Source organism: Emydura macquarii, unplaced genomic scaffold (assembly GCF_026122565.2).
Source record: "Emydura macquarii macquarii isolate MOO-44397 ecotype Brisbane River unplaced genomic scaffold, CSIRO-AGI_Emac_v2 contig_267, whole genome shotgun sequence".
Classification (NCBI taxonomy): domain Eukaryota; kingdom Metazoa; phylum Chordata; order Testudines; family Chelidae; genus Emydura; species Emydura macquarii.
In genome coordinates this window covers 1,116,248-1,134,284 of record NW_027130404.1, presented here as the reverse complement: position 1 = coordinate 1,134,284, position 18,037 = coordinate 1,116,248, and the positions used below count along the sequence as shown (strand labels likewise).

The following is an 18,037-nucleotide window of genomic DNA, read 5'->3' as shown; positions in this document are numbered from 1 at the left end:
CCCTCACAAGCCACCCCTCCAGCTCTTGACGCCATCCTTCACTCAGAGCTCTGTCTCATGGAAAAATTCCTATATAATATAATAGGAAATTGCTGTTGGACCATGCTATAGAATTTACCAGGGATTTCTATTCCTGAAATAGAACTCTGTAGAATGGTTAATAAACCTACGGACTGTCATTCTGTGTAAACTTCTTCTGTAGTACTTTTTTTTTTTTTTTTTTTTTTTTTTTTTTAGTAACTCTGTCAAACATTACTGCATTTCTAGAAAAACTTAATGGATGATTTAAGTCATAACAGTTCTTTTAAATTACATCCATTTGTCTTATTAAAGAATACCAAAAAAAAAAAATAAATCTTGAAATATATCTTCAGTGTGTCAAATTCAGTTCTGCTCTGTGGGCACAAATACTGCTTTGTGCTTTACACCTATGGGATAATACGTGGATCCATGAAGAGAGGCCTGGGATTGCCAGAGCCCTGCTGCTGCCCCCTCCCACCAGCAAAGCTGGTGCTATTTATGGCAATGGGGTCTTGGGATAGAGGTTGTGTCATCCTTATGTCTCTGCATATAGTATATCTGTGTTTGGTGTCCAAATTTCTGCAGAAACTGTGGTGGTCTTACAGTCCACCTGCCCACTACAGCTAATGATAGAGGAAATGAGGCAAGACATAGAGAACCAAGTACTGAAAAGCATTTTGCAAACATGAATAATTCTTTCCGTATAATTCACGCACTAAAAACATTAAAAATGCCTGGTCCCCACTCAAACTGTTCTTTTCCTCAACGTAACCTTTTTCCTTATATTTCTGATAGATTCACTGTGGACTGCTCAAAAAGAAGAATGAAGATGCCGAGACCCCTCTAGAGCTGTGCACCAATGGATCTGCTGAGATTGAAAGGTATTAATTAATTCATCACAGAAAATCTTTTTTTTTAAGGAATCAGACACATTATGTAAATACTGAGCACTTACTTATAAACAGTACGTCCCACAGCGTTGAACCAAATGCTTCCCTTTTCTCTTGTCGTTCAATCAAAATTTTGTGTGCTAGTCTCTATTCCGCAAAATCTGAATTTATCCTTCTCCATAGATCTCATTTCTACTTCCAGTTATTCCTTTGGAAAACCATATCTGCTAATTTGGTCAATGGAAATAGGTTAAACTACTGAATGTACATATAGACCTTGTCCACACTAGGGGGAAAAGATCCATAATTGATCACCATTGCAGCTCTACTAATGGTAGCAATGGTCGATTTTACATTATAGGTTGGACTCAAGTATATTTTCCCCACCATCTAATCCTGCTCAATGTAAAACAGGATGAGACTAGCTCTTAAAGTTCCTAAATTTGCCCATACAGCTGTAAAGTGCCATAAAGAACCATTTGCATGTTCCAATGAATCCTGTAATACCTAATCAACGTGTTAAATTTTGACAAAAATGTATCTGACTAGTTAGAGATTAACAAATAGGAAAGTGGCTTTAAAAAGAACTAAATGTTTGAGAGACAATGAAAGGAGACAGTGTTCAAAAGCCAATTGTTAGCTGGATTTCTGAGGGGATTTATTTAAAAAAAAAAAAAAATTTTTTTTCCTTAGTGAGTTTAATCCTTGTGAATTGCTGAGTTTGATATCTGTGGAAGTGGGAGTTCTCTGTTTATTTAAAATGTAGCTACAGCTTGGGCAAACTCCAAGCTAGCCCATACTTTCCTGTGAATGTCCATTCAACATAACCTGGAAGAATTACTTCAGTGGACATGAAAGGAGTTTGGTTTCTATGTCATATGCTAATGATGGCACCTTTTATGAGATGAGAAGCCAGTTAGTGGCAATTCGTGGTGGTGGTTCTGTGATGTGAACTCCTGGCCAGCAAGACTCCAACTAGTTTTGTATAGGCACTGAACAGCTACTGCAACGTAATAATTTGGTCATTACTAAGCTGGATTTAAAGTGGCATAAGGTGAAAAACTGTATTGTATCACCAGACTTCCCATTATCAGTCACTGTAAATTCCCTAGACTAACTCTTAATGGTTTCTTCTTTGTTGTATCTCATTTATATTAGGGATGGTTAATTCTAAACTTGTCTGTTTCATATGGGAAAAATAGACCAAGACATTTTGAGTTAGATCATTAATTGGTGTAAAGCAGCATAATCTCACTTACTTGCCTGGAGCTACACCAATTTACACTAGTTGAGGATCTGGTGCACTGTTCATAAGATACCAATAAGGGTTAAAGCTGGTGATAGATCCAAATATTGTTCTGGAGTGAGCTAACATGTAAAAGGGATAATAAATACTTATTCTGTGTTTCTTATTATTTCATTTATTACACTCATTTAGAAAAAGGTAGGTTGCCAACTGGAATTATCAAATTGAAAAGAGAGTTGTCAACTCCCAGTTGGGTGCTTTCAAAATTATGCACACAATTCATTTAAACATACTTTTTGACAGTTGAGCACTGGCTGAGCAATTTTCAGAGCAGTGGTGTGGTGTGTGAGCACTTTTGAGGCCTGCTGAATGCTAATTCTGTGCTTTCATGCAAGATTTCTAGCTCATCAGAAAGCAATTTTATATTCTTCCTGTGTTATAGTATGAACTCCCTCCTTTCCTTGTCCCACATAACCATTTCATTTCGCTCCCTTGATTCTGTCTGCTTGGATTGCATATAAGAAGGGATCTCACTTTCTGCATCTCGTGTCCATCAGGATTAATTATAATTATCCAGCCATACCTCTTTTGATGGCTGGTAAGACTGATGAAATGCAAGTTCTAAACTTTTGCTTTTGATAGAAGTTAACATTTACATGTGCACATCCCTCCCTCTCTATCTCTCTTAGGACATTGCAACCCCACCAACCAGCAAGAATGCAACATTTTCTAGAAAGATGCCTATTGAAATTGACAGATTATTCCACCTATGTTTTCAGTTATCCTACAGGTATTAGAATGATTAGAAGTTACTCATGTGATGTCCTAGAGAATACTCCTGTTTTTACTGGTGTATGCTGGTTTCTGCAAAAGGATCAGTCATGCTACATTTGTTTGAAAAGGAAGTAATTCTTGGTCGGCTTTAGATTTCTGTGTCTCTCTCACTGTCTCAGGTTTCACTTCCATTTTCACACTCCTCTCTCATTAGCTTTCTGCATTTGGATGGTGAAGAAGATTATAATTTGCCCATTCAGAAACTTGAGGGTTCCATTTGGTTGAGCTTTCCAGTCAACTGAGCAATCGCTGATTTGTATGCCAAAATATTGACTCTCCCTCCTCCCTTTCGACAAGTAATCAATATGCAACTAAAAGATTTCTGGGTGGTGATTCTGGGTGAGCTCTCTGTTCATTTTTTTCCATATGGATAGCATTCATAATTCTTTTACAGTCACTGGACTTTGGATCAGAAGTTAGTGAATATATTGACTTCACTGGATCCACCCTCATTCTTGTTTAACAGGGATGTTGGATCCAGCTCTTGCTGCTTTATTCAGGCAAACATGTCAAGTAAACAAAGGAGACAATTTATTGTCATATCTGCAGATGACATGAGATAGAAGTAGGCAGAAGCTATATATCACAATAGAGATTCCACAAAACAGGAACCCCTGAGAGAAGGGAAAAGCAGAACACAATGGAACCAATCCCCTTGGTGCTTGACATGTCTTGACAGTCTTCCTTTTGTCTCTTCTCTCACTTAGCCCATATACTCTAGGGATAATGTAAAGACTGTATGTGATATTGGATATTTATAAATGCCACCATGCTAATAGGCTTAGTCACTTATCTTTTAGTAAAATGCAATGGATTATAGGTACAGCTTCAATTAGGATCTTTTTTAGATTGTTTTCAAAGAAACTAGATGTGTTTGCATCAAGAACATGTATCTCTCTTGTTATTGTGATTTGTATAATTCCTAAAATTAAGCAAAACTATTAAAGAACAATTATTTCTGTTCACGTTAACAGCACACTGCTTCTCCAGATGTGGCATTTGACAGCCAAACAGCTGCTGGCTATTAAATGTGCCTTAAAAGCTCCATTCATTTGTCATAAAGGGAACAGAAATGTAGTGACATTTATGGGGTGACAGGCAGATGTTTTGGCTGGAACACTGTTGAGCGAAAGTTGAAGTGATTTCTCTATTAGTCTCATTACAGACCTATTTTAACCCCCATCATCTACTGTGAAGCCCTCTTCTCAAGAAGGAAGAAGGATTATTTCTACTACACTAGTACTTGTCTCCAAGGCAATGGTGCCAACACATTTTTCTTAGAAAGATTAGGCATTCCAGTTGAAAGACTCTGCATTTGTTTATTTGTCTGGGCTTCCTTTTTGAGTGGATCTTAACTTCAGTGAATTTAGGCTGGTCTTCCAGGACATTTTCAAAACAATTTTTTGGTAAACTTCAATTGTTTTTCTTTGTACTCCTGAATTCGTGAAACTTAACAAAGTAAATTGAATTAGGCTGGGAATCATTTACAATATTTACTCTTGAAATTAAAGTTACTGGGGGTTGGGGAAGGGTTAACTTTTTTTAATGGTCAAAGTATAGATTTCATCTTCTACCGAATAGGCTGTTTTTAACTGATATTATGCATTTATGTGTAATAGAATATATCGCATAGACATGTATCAGTGGAGTTGAAGTTCAAAACACCTGACTCCGATAAGCCACCAAAAATCTAGTGAGGGCCAAATACTCATGTGCTGTAAGCTGGCACAGCTTCATTGACTTTACTGCAGCTGAGTTCCATAGGTGCTGCACAGCTCAGAATCTAACCACTGATATTAATCAAAACTATCAGAACCTCTCGAGGCTGCAAAATTAGATTGGAAATTATGCAAAAACCAGGTTTTCTTGCAAGATTTCTAGTTCTTCCTGCTTCCAGTTGGGTTGGAAATTCCCCATGTAAAGCCTTTGTCATGGCATTTTGGCAATTTCACATGTGGTCTTGGCTGGATCAGCCTGTAATACAAATTTCTTTTACAGAACTGAATAGAGGATATTGTTTATATCTATCTATCTAATCATCTTTGAAACAATGTATAGCATTTAATCCCTGCTATAAATTTATTCCCGCTGTAAATAGGGTTAAAAATTGAGAAAGATCCTATTCTCTTTCAAATTCTATGGGACATTTCCATAAGCAAAGGAAGTACTGAGGCATATAGGTTAGTTAACATTTCCACCTATTATTTATCACTTTTTCAAACGTTTAAAATGATTTTCTTTGGGATTTGCCAGTTTTCATTTTATCTGAAACAGTTCATCCATCCCTAATAAAAATACAAAAATTTGTTTCTTTATATGGATCTTTTCTCCACAGCAGACATAGCCAAGCAGGAATCTCATGTCCAAAATGCCCACCCAATCATGGGATTTAACCTTTAGACTCTAGAATTCATTTCCACTGAAAATATAGCTCTGCGGTGTTGGGATCTGGCTGTAAAACCTCTCTTAAAAGCCCCTTGTTTATAGTTGCTTATGGTGTGTTTTCATAGTTTCAGTAATCATACCTATGACATGAGCATAGTAGACATGCTGAAATTACATTGAATAGTATCATGTGCATTAGAGATTAAATCAATCATTAGAGATCGCAGTTAATGCATTGAGAAACATAGAGGACATCCCCCAAAGACCCATGACTATGCTAATTTCTCTGAGTCCCATATTCCACTTACATAGAAAACCACCTAAAGGGAGCAAAGAGCTGGCAAATGGCGTGCCAGGATGGCCCAGAGGAAGAAGCAGTGTACCTTCCCATCTCATAACCATGTAATCCCAGACTTCAATAGAGCTATGACCATTTTCAACAGTAGCGGATCTGTCCCCGGTCTCCTATTCCTTCCAGTTCCAGAAAAGCTTGGTTGTGCAGTTGCTTTTGAGATTTTACTGCAAGTTTCAGAGTTTCCATGCCTTGTATCTCCAGTCTGGTTCTATTTTATTTTGGTTTTGCCCTATAGCACAAATCCTGCCATAGGGTGTTTCACAATGGTTTTCCAGTTTTTTATATCCAGAACTCTTATCTTTATAAAATTCAGCTTGCTTTATTGCATACAATAGCAGCACTCCAGAATAACCATATAAAGAGGAAGCAAGTGCTGTGTAACCAAAGGAAGCTTTAGTTAATCCTGGCTCATTGATTTGCATATAAAAGAAAAGAGGGACTGGATATCATTGCATTCTGACTCCTGGTTAGAACAGCATAATTTAATTGACAAATTGGCGAAGATTAGGTAACATTGTGTAAATAAATAACATCAAAGAGCCATTTAACCCTATAGTTTATTATCAGTTGGGATGTTAAAGCCAAGTGCCATAGAGAAAAATGAGAAAATAATTTTTTTGAAGAAACCTATCCGTAGTTGACATTTTTATAACTTGACTATACATGAACATATAGGAGAAAGTGATATGATCTTTATCCAAGCACACAGTTAATTATTAGAATTGAAAAGCACAGATGATGTGGCTACCTGCAGCAGCAAAAGTAGAGACGTAAGCAGTTTTCTAGATCTTAAGGAAGATATGCTTGAGTCATAATTACTCTGATAGCTAGCTTTAAGTTCTTAAATGTATTATCTTTAGATGTAAGATGCAAATGAAGTTTTTGCCCTCAATCTGGTTCAGCTCTGGATAAATGTCTTTTTCATGTCTGTACATAGCTCTATGTATGTGATTGATTTTTTAATTTTATTTTTTTATTTCCATAATAAAAAACAATTTAAAAATAGTAAGCACAATTCAGTTTTTTCCTATGCCAGGAGGGAGGGGAAATTGATTGAGCTCTCTTCAAATTGCCTTTCATCTGCTCCATGGACTTGTTCTTTTCCAGTACAGCTAGGAAAAGTTAGGAAAATGCGGAGTGGTGAGGGGGGTGTTGTTTGTTTTGTTTCAATTTGGTGAGGAAAAACCTGAAAATACTCAGTCTTGGTTCGAACCAAGCTGATTTTTTTGTTGTTGTTGGATTTTTCTTGCTCAGTCCCAAACTGAAAAGTGAATTATTCTCTCAGTGCTACTTCACAGCGGGATCTGGGAAACCCCTTGTGGCAGCCTAGAATTTGGAGGCTGTGCCATAGTAGTGGAATCTTCGAATTTGGAAATTCTTCCTTTTGTGTTTCATCTCTCGCCAGCCTTCTCTAAGGAACAGAAGCCTGACTAACAGCCCACTGAACTCAGTGGCAACCTTTCCATTTAATTCAGTAGGCTGTGGATCAGGACTCATTCTTGCTCAGCAGCAATATTGTTCGCCCAACACAAGTTCCTGTGCTGTAAAAGTATTAAGGGTAGCCCCCTACTGAGGAAGAAAAAAAAAAGGGGGTTTCCAGACCTTTCCCCCAGAGACTTGCAAGAATTACATCCATGGTTCTCCTGTTATATCCTGGCTTGGGAATCAAGAGACCAAAACTAAATCAAACTCAGATCTCACCCCTCGTGAGACTCATGATGTGCTACTATTAGGCTATTGCACCAAATCGGTGGAAGACTTGTGCCAATACGTTTAAAACTATAGCAAGTTGTGGTGGGGATAAAATTGTCTAAATTTGTATTCATCTTCCACTTTTATTTGGCATGCAGAACTGCTCAGGCAGCATAGATCTAGCTCAGAATTTTCTCTGTGATTCAGTTTTAAGACTCCCCAGCTGGCTTCTGGGGTAAGTAGTCTTCTAGTTGCAGCTGGACTGTTTGGTGAGAAGATGATGTTCTTGCACTGCACACACATAACTGAAATACCTCACCCACCTGGTCTCTGTCACTAAATATAACTAGTCAATCTCCTTCATCTATTTGGTGATGGGTATATATACTATTGCAGTGTTGCCTAGTGAATTCAGCAGTGGACTAGAACTCAGATGACCTGGCTCTGCCAGTGGCCAGCTGACTGACTTTGGGCAAGCCATTTCCTCTTTCTATGCCCCAGTATTCCCATCTGTAAAATGGAGATAATGATACCGACCTCCTTTGTATAGTGCATTGGGATCTACTGATCAAAAGCACTACATAAGTAGGTATTTTTATTTATTGTGCACGCGTGTGTGTACATACATATAACTTCTGAAGCTATCCATACATAAGTAGACCTCTGAAGCAGCACCACATTAGAGTAACATTGCGCCACTCCAAATCATGATATTACAGTATCAAAACTGGTCATTTCTATAAAAGAGCAATATTGATCTTGCACTGTGTATGAACTAAATCTCAACATTAAGTTTATCTTGTGCCTAGGTTGTATTTGAGATGATGAGGGACGTATTATATCTCAAGTTAGAGCTGACAACTTAATGAACATAAATATCCCATTAATGCTCTGTGTATATGTGTGTACTTCCTTTTTTATCTGGAAAAATCAAATGGGGCAGGGTTATGGAGCACAGAACTTTTCACTTCTAGTCATCTAGGATAAATCATGATTGGAAGTTAGCATCTGCTGGATTTTCACTATCCTATATAAAATAAATTGATGGTCTTAGTCCACTTTCAAGATGTCAAAATCACTGGAGCAATAGGGCATTTCCGTGGGAAGTCTCAGCAAAAAGGGGAAGAACAGAATAGCCATAGAGACTAAGCTGTTGTCTCACTTTCTATAGGTAATCACTTCTAATGAGGATTCAGGATGAGAAGTTGGCAGAAAGGTTTGGGAAAAAATTGCTGTCTTTGCTGTACCTGGTCAGTGGATAATTTAAGTCTCCAGGTCTGCCCTTCTAGTGCAGTACATGATCACTAAACTCTCCGGAAAAATAGATTGAGAATAAAGCAGCAATCTGAGTAAGAGCTATAAAAACCTGACTCAAAGTGAAAGTACTCAAATCGCTCTCTTTCGCGCTATTTTTTTTTTTTAAAGCTCCAGCTCTCTTGTGAACTTTGGACATGAATTATTTTCACAGTATGGGTCTCTACAAAATGTTGACATTTTCAAGCTTTTGGCAATGCATGTTGACATTCATGCTGGGTTGATTGGTGGTATTCCTCACATGGCCAATGTCACATGGCACTTCTTCTGGCTCCCTGATTAGCTGAACCTACTCTCTGTGTTCACAAAAGGGAATAGAAGCCATTTTCGGTGTGTCTTTGCTGCAGAGTTAACATGAGTGATCTGCACCCAGGTTAAGCCTAGCCTGGGTGTGAGCAGACACACACCACAAAGTTGAACCTGAGTACTATGTCTGTGCTGTTGCCGTACTTACCTGTGTGTGTCACTATGACCTGTGGGGGCAAATCCCATGGTGCTTTGTGCTGCACCAAGCTGAGACACTCTGATTCTTTCCAATTAATTTTGAGAAGTCATTGGAGAGCTACTAGTGCTCAAGTGATTTATCCTGCATCCTCACTGCAAAGTACACGTGCAAAAGCAGCACCTGGACTTTAGCCTTTACTCCAGGATGGACCAGTTAGCTCAGATTGAAAGCATCATTAAACTAGGGTTAGAGGTTTTTGTGTGTGGATCGGAGAGGGTTTGGGGCAACACCTGCATAAGAAACCAGATTAACTTTGAAGTAAATATATACCCTTTGACTGGGGGAGAGAGATTGGATTATTTTGGACTTTCACTAAACCAATCAGAAAAACCTAGTATCTGTCTATCTGATACAGGTCCCCACAACCCTGTGCTGCTACTTGCTATATTTCCATCACTGCATAGGCTGAGAATGGATTCATTTTTCAGACAGTTGAGTATTTAGATTTTGATTCCATTTTAACCAAGGCACCGCCTTATCAGACTCATGAAAATTCTGTTCTGTGGTTGCATCAGAGGGCCAATATCTCCATCAGTTTGGGGCCTGACCTCCTGTAGATTATTACCCTAAATATTTCTTCACATGAGGCCTGGGAACTGGTTTATTCATTTTCATTATTTGAGATTCTTTATAAACATCTCATTATTATACTGTTCTATAAAGGCTTGAACGTACATCAGTGGAAGCCTATGGCAAAGCTCCTATTGATTTCAGTGGTAAAGCAATCAGGCTATATATAAGTGAACAAAGTAGAAAAATAAACAATTTCTAGGTTGTATAAGTACAATATCAAAGGTAGTGTGGAGACCTAGGTAAACAGACACTTGATGCAACAAAATAATAGTCATAATATTTCTCAGAGGACTGTTACCTTGCAAAACAAAGTCATAATGATAATTGAATGGTGATTATGTGGAATCCCAGATCTATCCTTCCCCCATTGTATTTAAAGTCAGGTTGGCTTTTAATAACAAATATTGAAAAAAACACTTTTCTTAAAAAAAAAAATTCCTAATATAGTAATTTGAGCAAAATTTTCAAACTAAAATGAAATTTAAGAACAGTTTCCTGGAGTAAGTGATGTACATTTGGGGGGCGGGGAATAAAATTTCAGGAGAAATGTCCATTTTTGAACAGCTCTAATCAGATTTTTTTTCTTAGAAAAATAACTGTCAAAGATTACAAGAAGGAATTATTATTCTCATTTTACCTTTGTTTGTTTGCTTCAGCATTCAGCCTACTATATATTAATAATCAGGATGGCTTGCTCATGTCACAGATATGTTTGCACTGTGAAGAATTTTCAGACAGAAAGCAAAGATTTTTGTCCCATTTTAAAAAAAGACATGTATTTCCAATTTTCTCTTATCAGTTTTACAAAAGGGAGAAGCATAATTATGAATTATCAGGCCCTTTAAAAGAAATAACTTACTATTTCATTAAATGTAGATGTCATCTTTTCACGTTAGATCCAATACAGTGATATCTGATAGTTGCTTTAGTAACAAAAGCAGTTTAAATAGCTCAAAACACAATGCCTTGTTTTATTAATGCTTTCCATCAGTACAACTTTTAAATTAAGATTGTACAAAATGCACCTTCAAACATTATAAAACCTAATGTAGTTTGGAACTTTATTTTCTCTGACAGCTAAATTCTGAGTGCCCTCTAGCGGTCAACAGGAAGAAATGCTTCATTACGGCAATTAAAGCTTGTCACACAGAAACCTTCTACACTCTTTAACATAGCAGAACATTACATTTGCTTATTTACATGCCAAATACAATGAATTTCTATGGTTTAATATTTTATATATTTCACAGTAAGTTCCATACACCTAATTAACAAAACTTGACTTCACTCCTTTAACATACAGAAGCACAACATAATGGAACGGGTAAAAAATAGGCAATGTATTATCAGACAGCAACTGGCTAAAGTTCAGTAAATGGGAGGCTTAGAAAATGGTCTGAAGTCCAAACCTGTATTAGTTCTTTCTGAAGGGTAGGAGATACTGTACTGCATAGTCAATTAATTTTATACTATCCACATTCAAAACAATCGGCGGTGGCGATCCCTCAGGATCGCTGTTAGTAGAATGAAATGAGGAGTTAAGTTTGTTTTCATGAAAGTCATTTCTTTCCCCTCATCCTCCCAAGCCCCCATATGAATGCTCTGGGAAATCAGTTGGGAAATGCATCCAGAGTGTTTGTATAAAGTAGGGAAGGCACTAGGAAGCTTTAAAATATGAAAATCTGTGTGTTATCCCAGTGACTGTCAACTGTCTTTATATGTAAATAACCGATACAGTGCAACCTGAATTATCCAAACCTCACTTATTTGAAACTCTGTATCTGAAACAGTCATGCCTCTGAGCTTTAGTTTAGTTTAGTTTAGTTTTTCATCTAATGGCAGGTTTCAGTAAAGTGATATCTGGATTGTAGGGAAAATCTGCTGGCCAACTGCCTGATTATTTCCTCTTAGGCAGTTTTTGGTAGGCTTCAGAGCTTGGCGCAACAGTGGTAATGCTAAGGTAGGCTGGTTACTGCCATTTTAACTACTGTATTTTCTAAATTTTCTTTCTTATTTGACCTGACCTGGTGCTTAAAATGCTGGTTACTGCCTGTGTGTGATGTTTCAGCAGGGGGAGAGAGCGAGCTAGGAGAAGAGGGCAGAAGAGCAAGTCACTCCCCTTTCTGGCATTTAGGTCATAACTCTGCCCATACTTTCAAGGCTTTTGTTCTTGCACTGCCTCTCCTGCCTCACCCCTCCTCCACCGCCACCCAGATAACTGGGTGATCAGTTAGTGAGTCAGGGCTGCCAAATGTTTTGGGAGTGTCCGAAGTTTGATAACTGAGGTTGTGCTACAAACCTGTTGCATTGGGGCAGGATGTAAGGGGAAGCAATAGTGCTTGGTGTATTAGTACGGCCATCTTTATAAGACCAAAGGTAATTCAGATATTTCCTTTCTTTCATCACATTCTTTCATAGCTCTGAGGTCATCAGTGAGTGTTAATTTGTTTAGTGCAGTCTACATAATGTGCAATACACAAAGAGAAAGTCAGTCCCTGCTCTGAAGAGTTCAATCTAAAATACAGATACAGAGAAAACGGCATGCCCTGGGATACCCAGAGGAGGGAATAATTAGCTACTTACATTATGTACTCATAACTTGCGGATCCTGCAAAAGGAACAAGTTTTTAGGAGAAATTTGTTGAATCTCCCTTTTTGGCCCTTCCTCCTTTGACATCGACAGCCAGTTCTTGCTCATCTAATGTGGTCAGACATTCCTAGAGTCAGAACGGACAGAGCTGTGATTTGGTCCTGAAAGATAGTAGGAGCAGGCTTGGGTCTCACAGCTAAAGGTAAATGTGTATATTTAGAACATCATAGGACAAACCACAGGACATGAGCAGGGACATGAACATTTCCTGGCTAAAAAGGCATTGGCATTCCTGGCATGCTTTTCTTCAGATAAGTCACTGAGTGAGAATACTTGTCACCTAATGAAATGTCACTCCTAGTTTTGCCAGAACTGGCTTCTCCTGAGGCAGGTGGTTAATAGAATACTCTGGTGTTCTCACCAATGAAGTTTGGGGTGAGGGGAGACAGGAAACTTGTATTTAACTGTAAGAGCAAAATATGTGATTCCTCATGCATCTGGTATCAAAGGATGGAAGGGTTAAATAGATCTATCAGCTTTTAACAACCATTCAGTTTGCCCTCCACATTGGCAAACACATTAAGACTACTACACAGGGAAAAATCAGACAAAACAAAGTAATTCTTCATGTTTAAATATTTTAAATAAAAACTTTACAAATGAACTTCCATATTATCCCCTGCTTTGTCCAGAGGTACTGAAATGTCTGCTTTGACCTTTATTCTGATCTAAATGACACCTAGGGCTCAGCCCTAGTTATGCCTGAGAACGGAATACGTATGTTCCCTTGATACAATGAAACAGCTCACAAACAGTATTCTTAAGAGTACAGCCTGAAGGAGGGCAGGACACAATTTTAGGGGGGAAAAATGGCGCTTAATCCACAACTTCAGTAAGCAGAAGAGGTAAAATGATGAACACAAATAGTCATTACAGCAAGAGAGAGTTGAAGGTTCTCCATTGAACTGAGGCATTCTTTTGAGCCTAATTAACTTGAAAACGGGCAATCACAGATCTCACGACTTTGACTGTTGACCACCTAGGCCTGGCCTTCTGACATAGGCCTCGAGTCAGGGAAAACCATGAAGAGAAAGTTACACCAGCCGCAGGGCAGTCCAGGGTGGTCTGTACTAGTATGTTTCTCAATTTCCTGTGTCTTGAAATAATATTTTCCCGGCTGGCCAGTGACCTCTTCCCACTTCTAGACTGAATTAGTTAAAAAATTTGATCTTCCCATAAGTACCCCACCCAGACAAATTGAGACATACTTTTCACACACTTCACAAGAACTGCAACAAACAGGCACCCCGACCTATGTGATAATTCAGAATTTCTAATACTGGATGACTGGACGCCTCCACACATGTACAAAAATAGGTTAGTACAACATAAAAATGAAACTTACTATAACATCCTGACATTGTGCAAATATAACCCAATATTGTCATCTACACTGTGCATGAACCACAGAGGTGGTGAATCAATTATAGCACCCAGCTGTGGATCCTGGTTGTTTAGCTCAAGCTGTAAAGGATTATGATTTCAGCTCCAGAGGCCCGTAGTTCAGTCCCTGGTCTTGGTGACTAGTCCACAGATGCACTATTGCTAATTAACAGTACATTAATTCAGCAGGTGGGAAACATAGTGCACCCAAGGTGTGGCTAAGTCTCATCACTTTTGGGTCTGCAGGGGGCCTCTGGCTGGGCCCAATTTTAATCTCTCCCCCCTCAGTGCGGCAGTCCTTGCTTTGGCTGGTTCTGATCCTACAGGCTGGAGTCTCTGGCATTTACATTAGTTACGTAAATTATGGCATTTACATTAATTAGGAAAATTACATTCAGTGCACTTTTCTCTAACTGTGCCAAAAATTACTGCTTTGATGTTGTAATTTCTGAATATTTCCAAATGTCATCAAATACATTTAATTCTACTGCATAATGTGTAAAAAAAACCCAAAAAACTGTCAGGCAATGCAAATAGATTGCACGCACTAGGCATAGTGACAGGCAATCTGGAAGAGCTGAAACAAATGTTTTTCAGAGGGATTTGGATCAGAGAGAATGGGGATGTCATGATGCATGTTACAGAGTCATTAAAAAGTCCTAACTATGTGTTTAATTAAAAACAGAGCATACAAACTAATGCACTCGTGCATAATGCTGTGCAAGAATACGCATTTCAAGAATCTTAAAAACATATGTTGCTAAAGTGCAGCTTGTAGTGTCTACAGTGTTTTGCAGTTTTATAATAAGATTAAGTTAAGGGTAAAGCAGGATTTCTTTTTTTCTTGTGTAAATTTTTCCTTGTGTATAACTTAACAATGTTAAAGGGGTCAGGGTAATCAAGCCATATTGTGTATCACCCTTGTTCCATTTGCCTTTCATACATGAAGGCATTGTATTTGTTACGTCTAGTTAGCATATAATTCTCATTTTGCATTCATGTTTGTTGATATGACTTGCTACTGCTCATTCTAGGTGAAATTCACCCTGTGCTGGAGGCCAGCCTATATATCACTTAATTCCCTCTTATAGGCTGAAAATAGGTCTTAAATAGAAGTTAAGATACATGTAGGTTTTTGTGCCGGCACTGTGCACAGGGTTAAATTTCATTTTCTGAGCCCAATCCAGTAAAGGGCCAGGTACTTCCCCAAACTGGGTCCTTTATGATTAAACTCAACCACACATCAATTCATGGACATCGTAAATTGCCACTAGAAATGCCTTCTGCAGTCATCTGTGGTACCTTCAGTGTTATTAGGATATCTTCAGTGCAGTAGCATAATTTAGTGAAGAGTCTTTGTCAGAATGCATTGGGATTTGGATTGTTTCACAAGAGATCTGGAGTGCCATAGTGCAAAGAGTCATGTTGTATAATTTTGATAGTCAGCTTTTTAACCTAGTTGGTGAGTTACCATACCACATTAATAGCAGTTCCCTGCTCAGTTTCCAACAACCTACCTTCACTTCAATCTTTGTTGTGTAGTGCCATCTACTTACTCTGGATTAAAATGCATAACTAAGCCAGGATACTGTTTCTCATTCTGGAGTACTGTATAACTTGAACTTTACCCAAAGTGGCGTTGTGTTCCACCATGGCTTTGCATCAAATTTTCTCTTACAGTACAATGTGAGAAGGTTCAAGACAAACATGTGATTCTTGTGCAACAAGACTCATGCTCAGCAGAAAAGTTAAGCATGTGCTTAAGAGTATCCATGTTCAGCAAAGCATTTAAGAAAGTGTTGAAGTCCCACTGAAGTCAATTAAATTTAAGCACGTGCTTAAGTGCTTTGCTGAAACTGGGCCTAAGCTGGCATTTCATAAAGGCCATGAAAAAATAAGTAGAGGCTCTGTCAAATACATGCAATGAAAGGAATAACAAAGTACAAGAAAAGGCACTTATACAGTAAAGTTTTCATTTGAGGCAAACAACTGTGCAATAAAAACCCGAAGTTTATTTAAATTGACTGAGGAACTGTTTAGAGACCATGCAGACTAAAATTTTACAGGAAAGAAATACTTTCCGGGAAAAGGAGAAGTCAAGACCAATCTGTAAAGTACTTATTTGAACCCATACTAGCTACCACACTTGAGTAAATTTAGACTTTGCTACCAAAGCAAGGATTTCTAGTGGTCTGTTTCACGAAAGTAATAACAATAACAGAAGTAATAACAAGGAATGTTGAAGTAATTCCCTGAGGAATTGTGCAATCACAAGCCAATTATATTAACCCGAGAAGTCTTCTGTCAAATCCATGTTCCTTTATCCTAAGTCATTCTATGCCAGTGTTCTATGCTAATTGAGCTTCTGGAAAAATAGTCTCTGTGGCAGATTCCAACTGAGAATCTCAAGGTGCTTTATGACTTTAATGAATTAACCTTCACAACACCCTGTGAGGTTGGTATATTTATCTAGCCCCATTTTACATAAAGAGAAACTGAAATACAAACTATCCCAGCATTCAGTTTCTTTGGCTTGGTCTGAGGGAGGCAGAAACTTTGCAGTAAGCGATGGGTGATTAAGATGAATGAAGCACAAGCACAAACATTTACGCCAAGAACATCTGCCTTATTTATGGGAGATATAATCTAGAACCCTTGTTTACTTCGTTATCCCAGTTAGTATTTAATACAAGAAGGAGGAAGCACTATGGTAATTAGGACCTGGAATCAGCAAAGCATCCCTATTCAGCACTTAAGTACTGTCTTCAATTTTAAGCACATGCTTAAATCCCACCAGTGAGTACAATGGGATTTACGCATATACTTAAAGTTAAGCATTTGCATAAATGTTTTGCTAAATCATGGCCTAGAGGAATAAATCATTCATAAGGATGTGCTAAATGTATAGACAGTCAATTTGGATAATATGGGTAAGCACAAAGCAAAATGTTACGGCTATATCCTTATTCCTTTTATGTTAATGGGAACTGTGGACAGAGAATCCGTTATGAAAAATGATACTTTCTTACTTGGTTTCTCAACTCTCTGCATTTCTTTAAACCAGGTTTGCTTACTTTACAGCTAAAGCAGCCAGTGCAGATGTGGGAGAGTGAATTTTGCTGCACATAAAAATATCATGATTATAAAATGTGATATCTCAGGACCTTCCAGGGCTGATACAGTTTTGGGTCCCACTGGAAAAACTCCCATTTGCAGTGGTATAAAACTCTCCTTTCTAGCCTTGAAGTATCCCAAGATATCAGAACTTAAACCTGTCACTGATGTAGGGTTGAACGTTGCCACAGACCAGTGTAATTTGTAAGCAGGGGAACATTTCACTATCCAAAGCATTGAAAGGACTGAAAATTTCTAGTTGAAAGTTACAGTAATTCATATAAAACCTCTTCCAGTTCATATATTTAGTGAATGACATACAGTTAGTGTTAACTGCTAGAATTAGTGGTGGTTCTGGGATTAGAACTCAAGAACGTCTGACTGCTAATCACAGGGTCTGACTATTGGACAATAAACCAAATCAAAAACTTTTGAGGTTAACCGTTCCCTATTGCCAACTCTCTCTTATTTAGGACATAGGTGAAAGACCTAACATTGATGGAAAGAGAAATACATTTCTCTCAGTCCCTGATCTGTAAAAGCACAGAATAGAACGAATTGTTCTGTTGTCTGTCCAAATTTCAGCTTGCTTAATTATAGCCTTTATTTTTATCGGGGAGATTGTTGGATTTTGCTATATTTATAAACTATGTTCTTAAATACATTTTCAAGTTGCCCAGTGCCTGGAATAGGCTCCTTTCTGGATTGTTTATATAAACTGAAATAAATAAGTAATGCTAATAGATAAAATATTCTCACTGCCTATGATTTTACTGATAACTTCAAATGGAGAAGTTATTAACTAGATCTGGGTTAAAAATGAATACCTATTATCAAAAACAAAAGTTCAAACAGACCTTTTAAAAAAAGTGTTAATTTAAAAAATGATTTTTTTTATCAGAAACATTATTGAAACATCAGACTGGTTACTGAAAGCTTTTATTTTATTTACTAAAAATCTGCCTGGGGTAAAGAATTTTGATAACATATTTGTTCATGTTTGATTTAACGTTTCTGAAAAAAGTGGAAAAAGGCACAGTATTCTTCACAAAACCACAGAAAGAACTGATAATTT

General features: G+C 37.8%; 1 protein-coding gene across 1 annotated transcript in view; it reads left to right on the top strand.

Moving 5' to 3' along the window:
- The first annotated feature begins 821 nt into the window (after window positions 1–821).
- Window positions 822–18,037, top strand: part of TNIP3 (TNFAIP3 interacting protein 3) — a 63,620-nt gene continuing 46,404 nt past the window's right edge. Inside the window, exon 1 of the mRNA XM_067549294.1 lies at window positions 822–902. The gene's annotated coding sequence lies outside the window, so the exon portion shown is untranslated. The remainder of the gene's footprint in view (window positions 903–18,037) is intronic.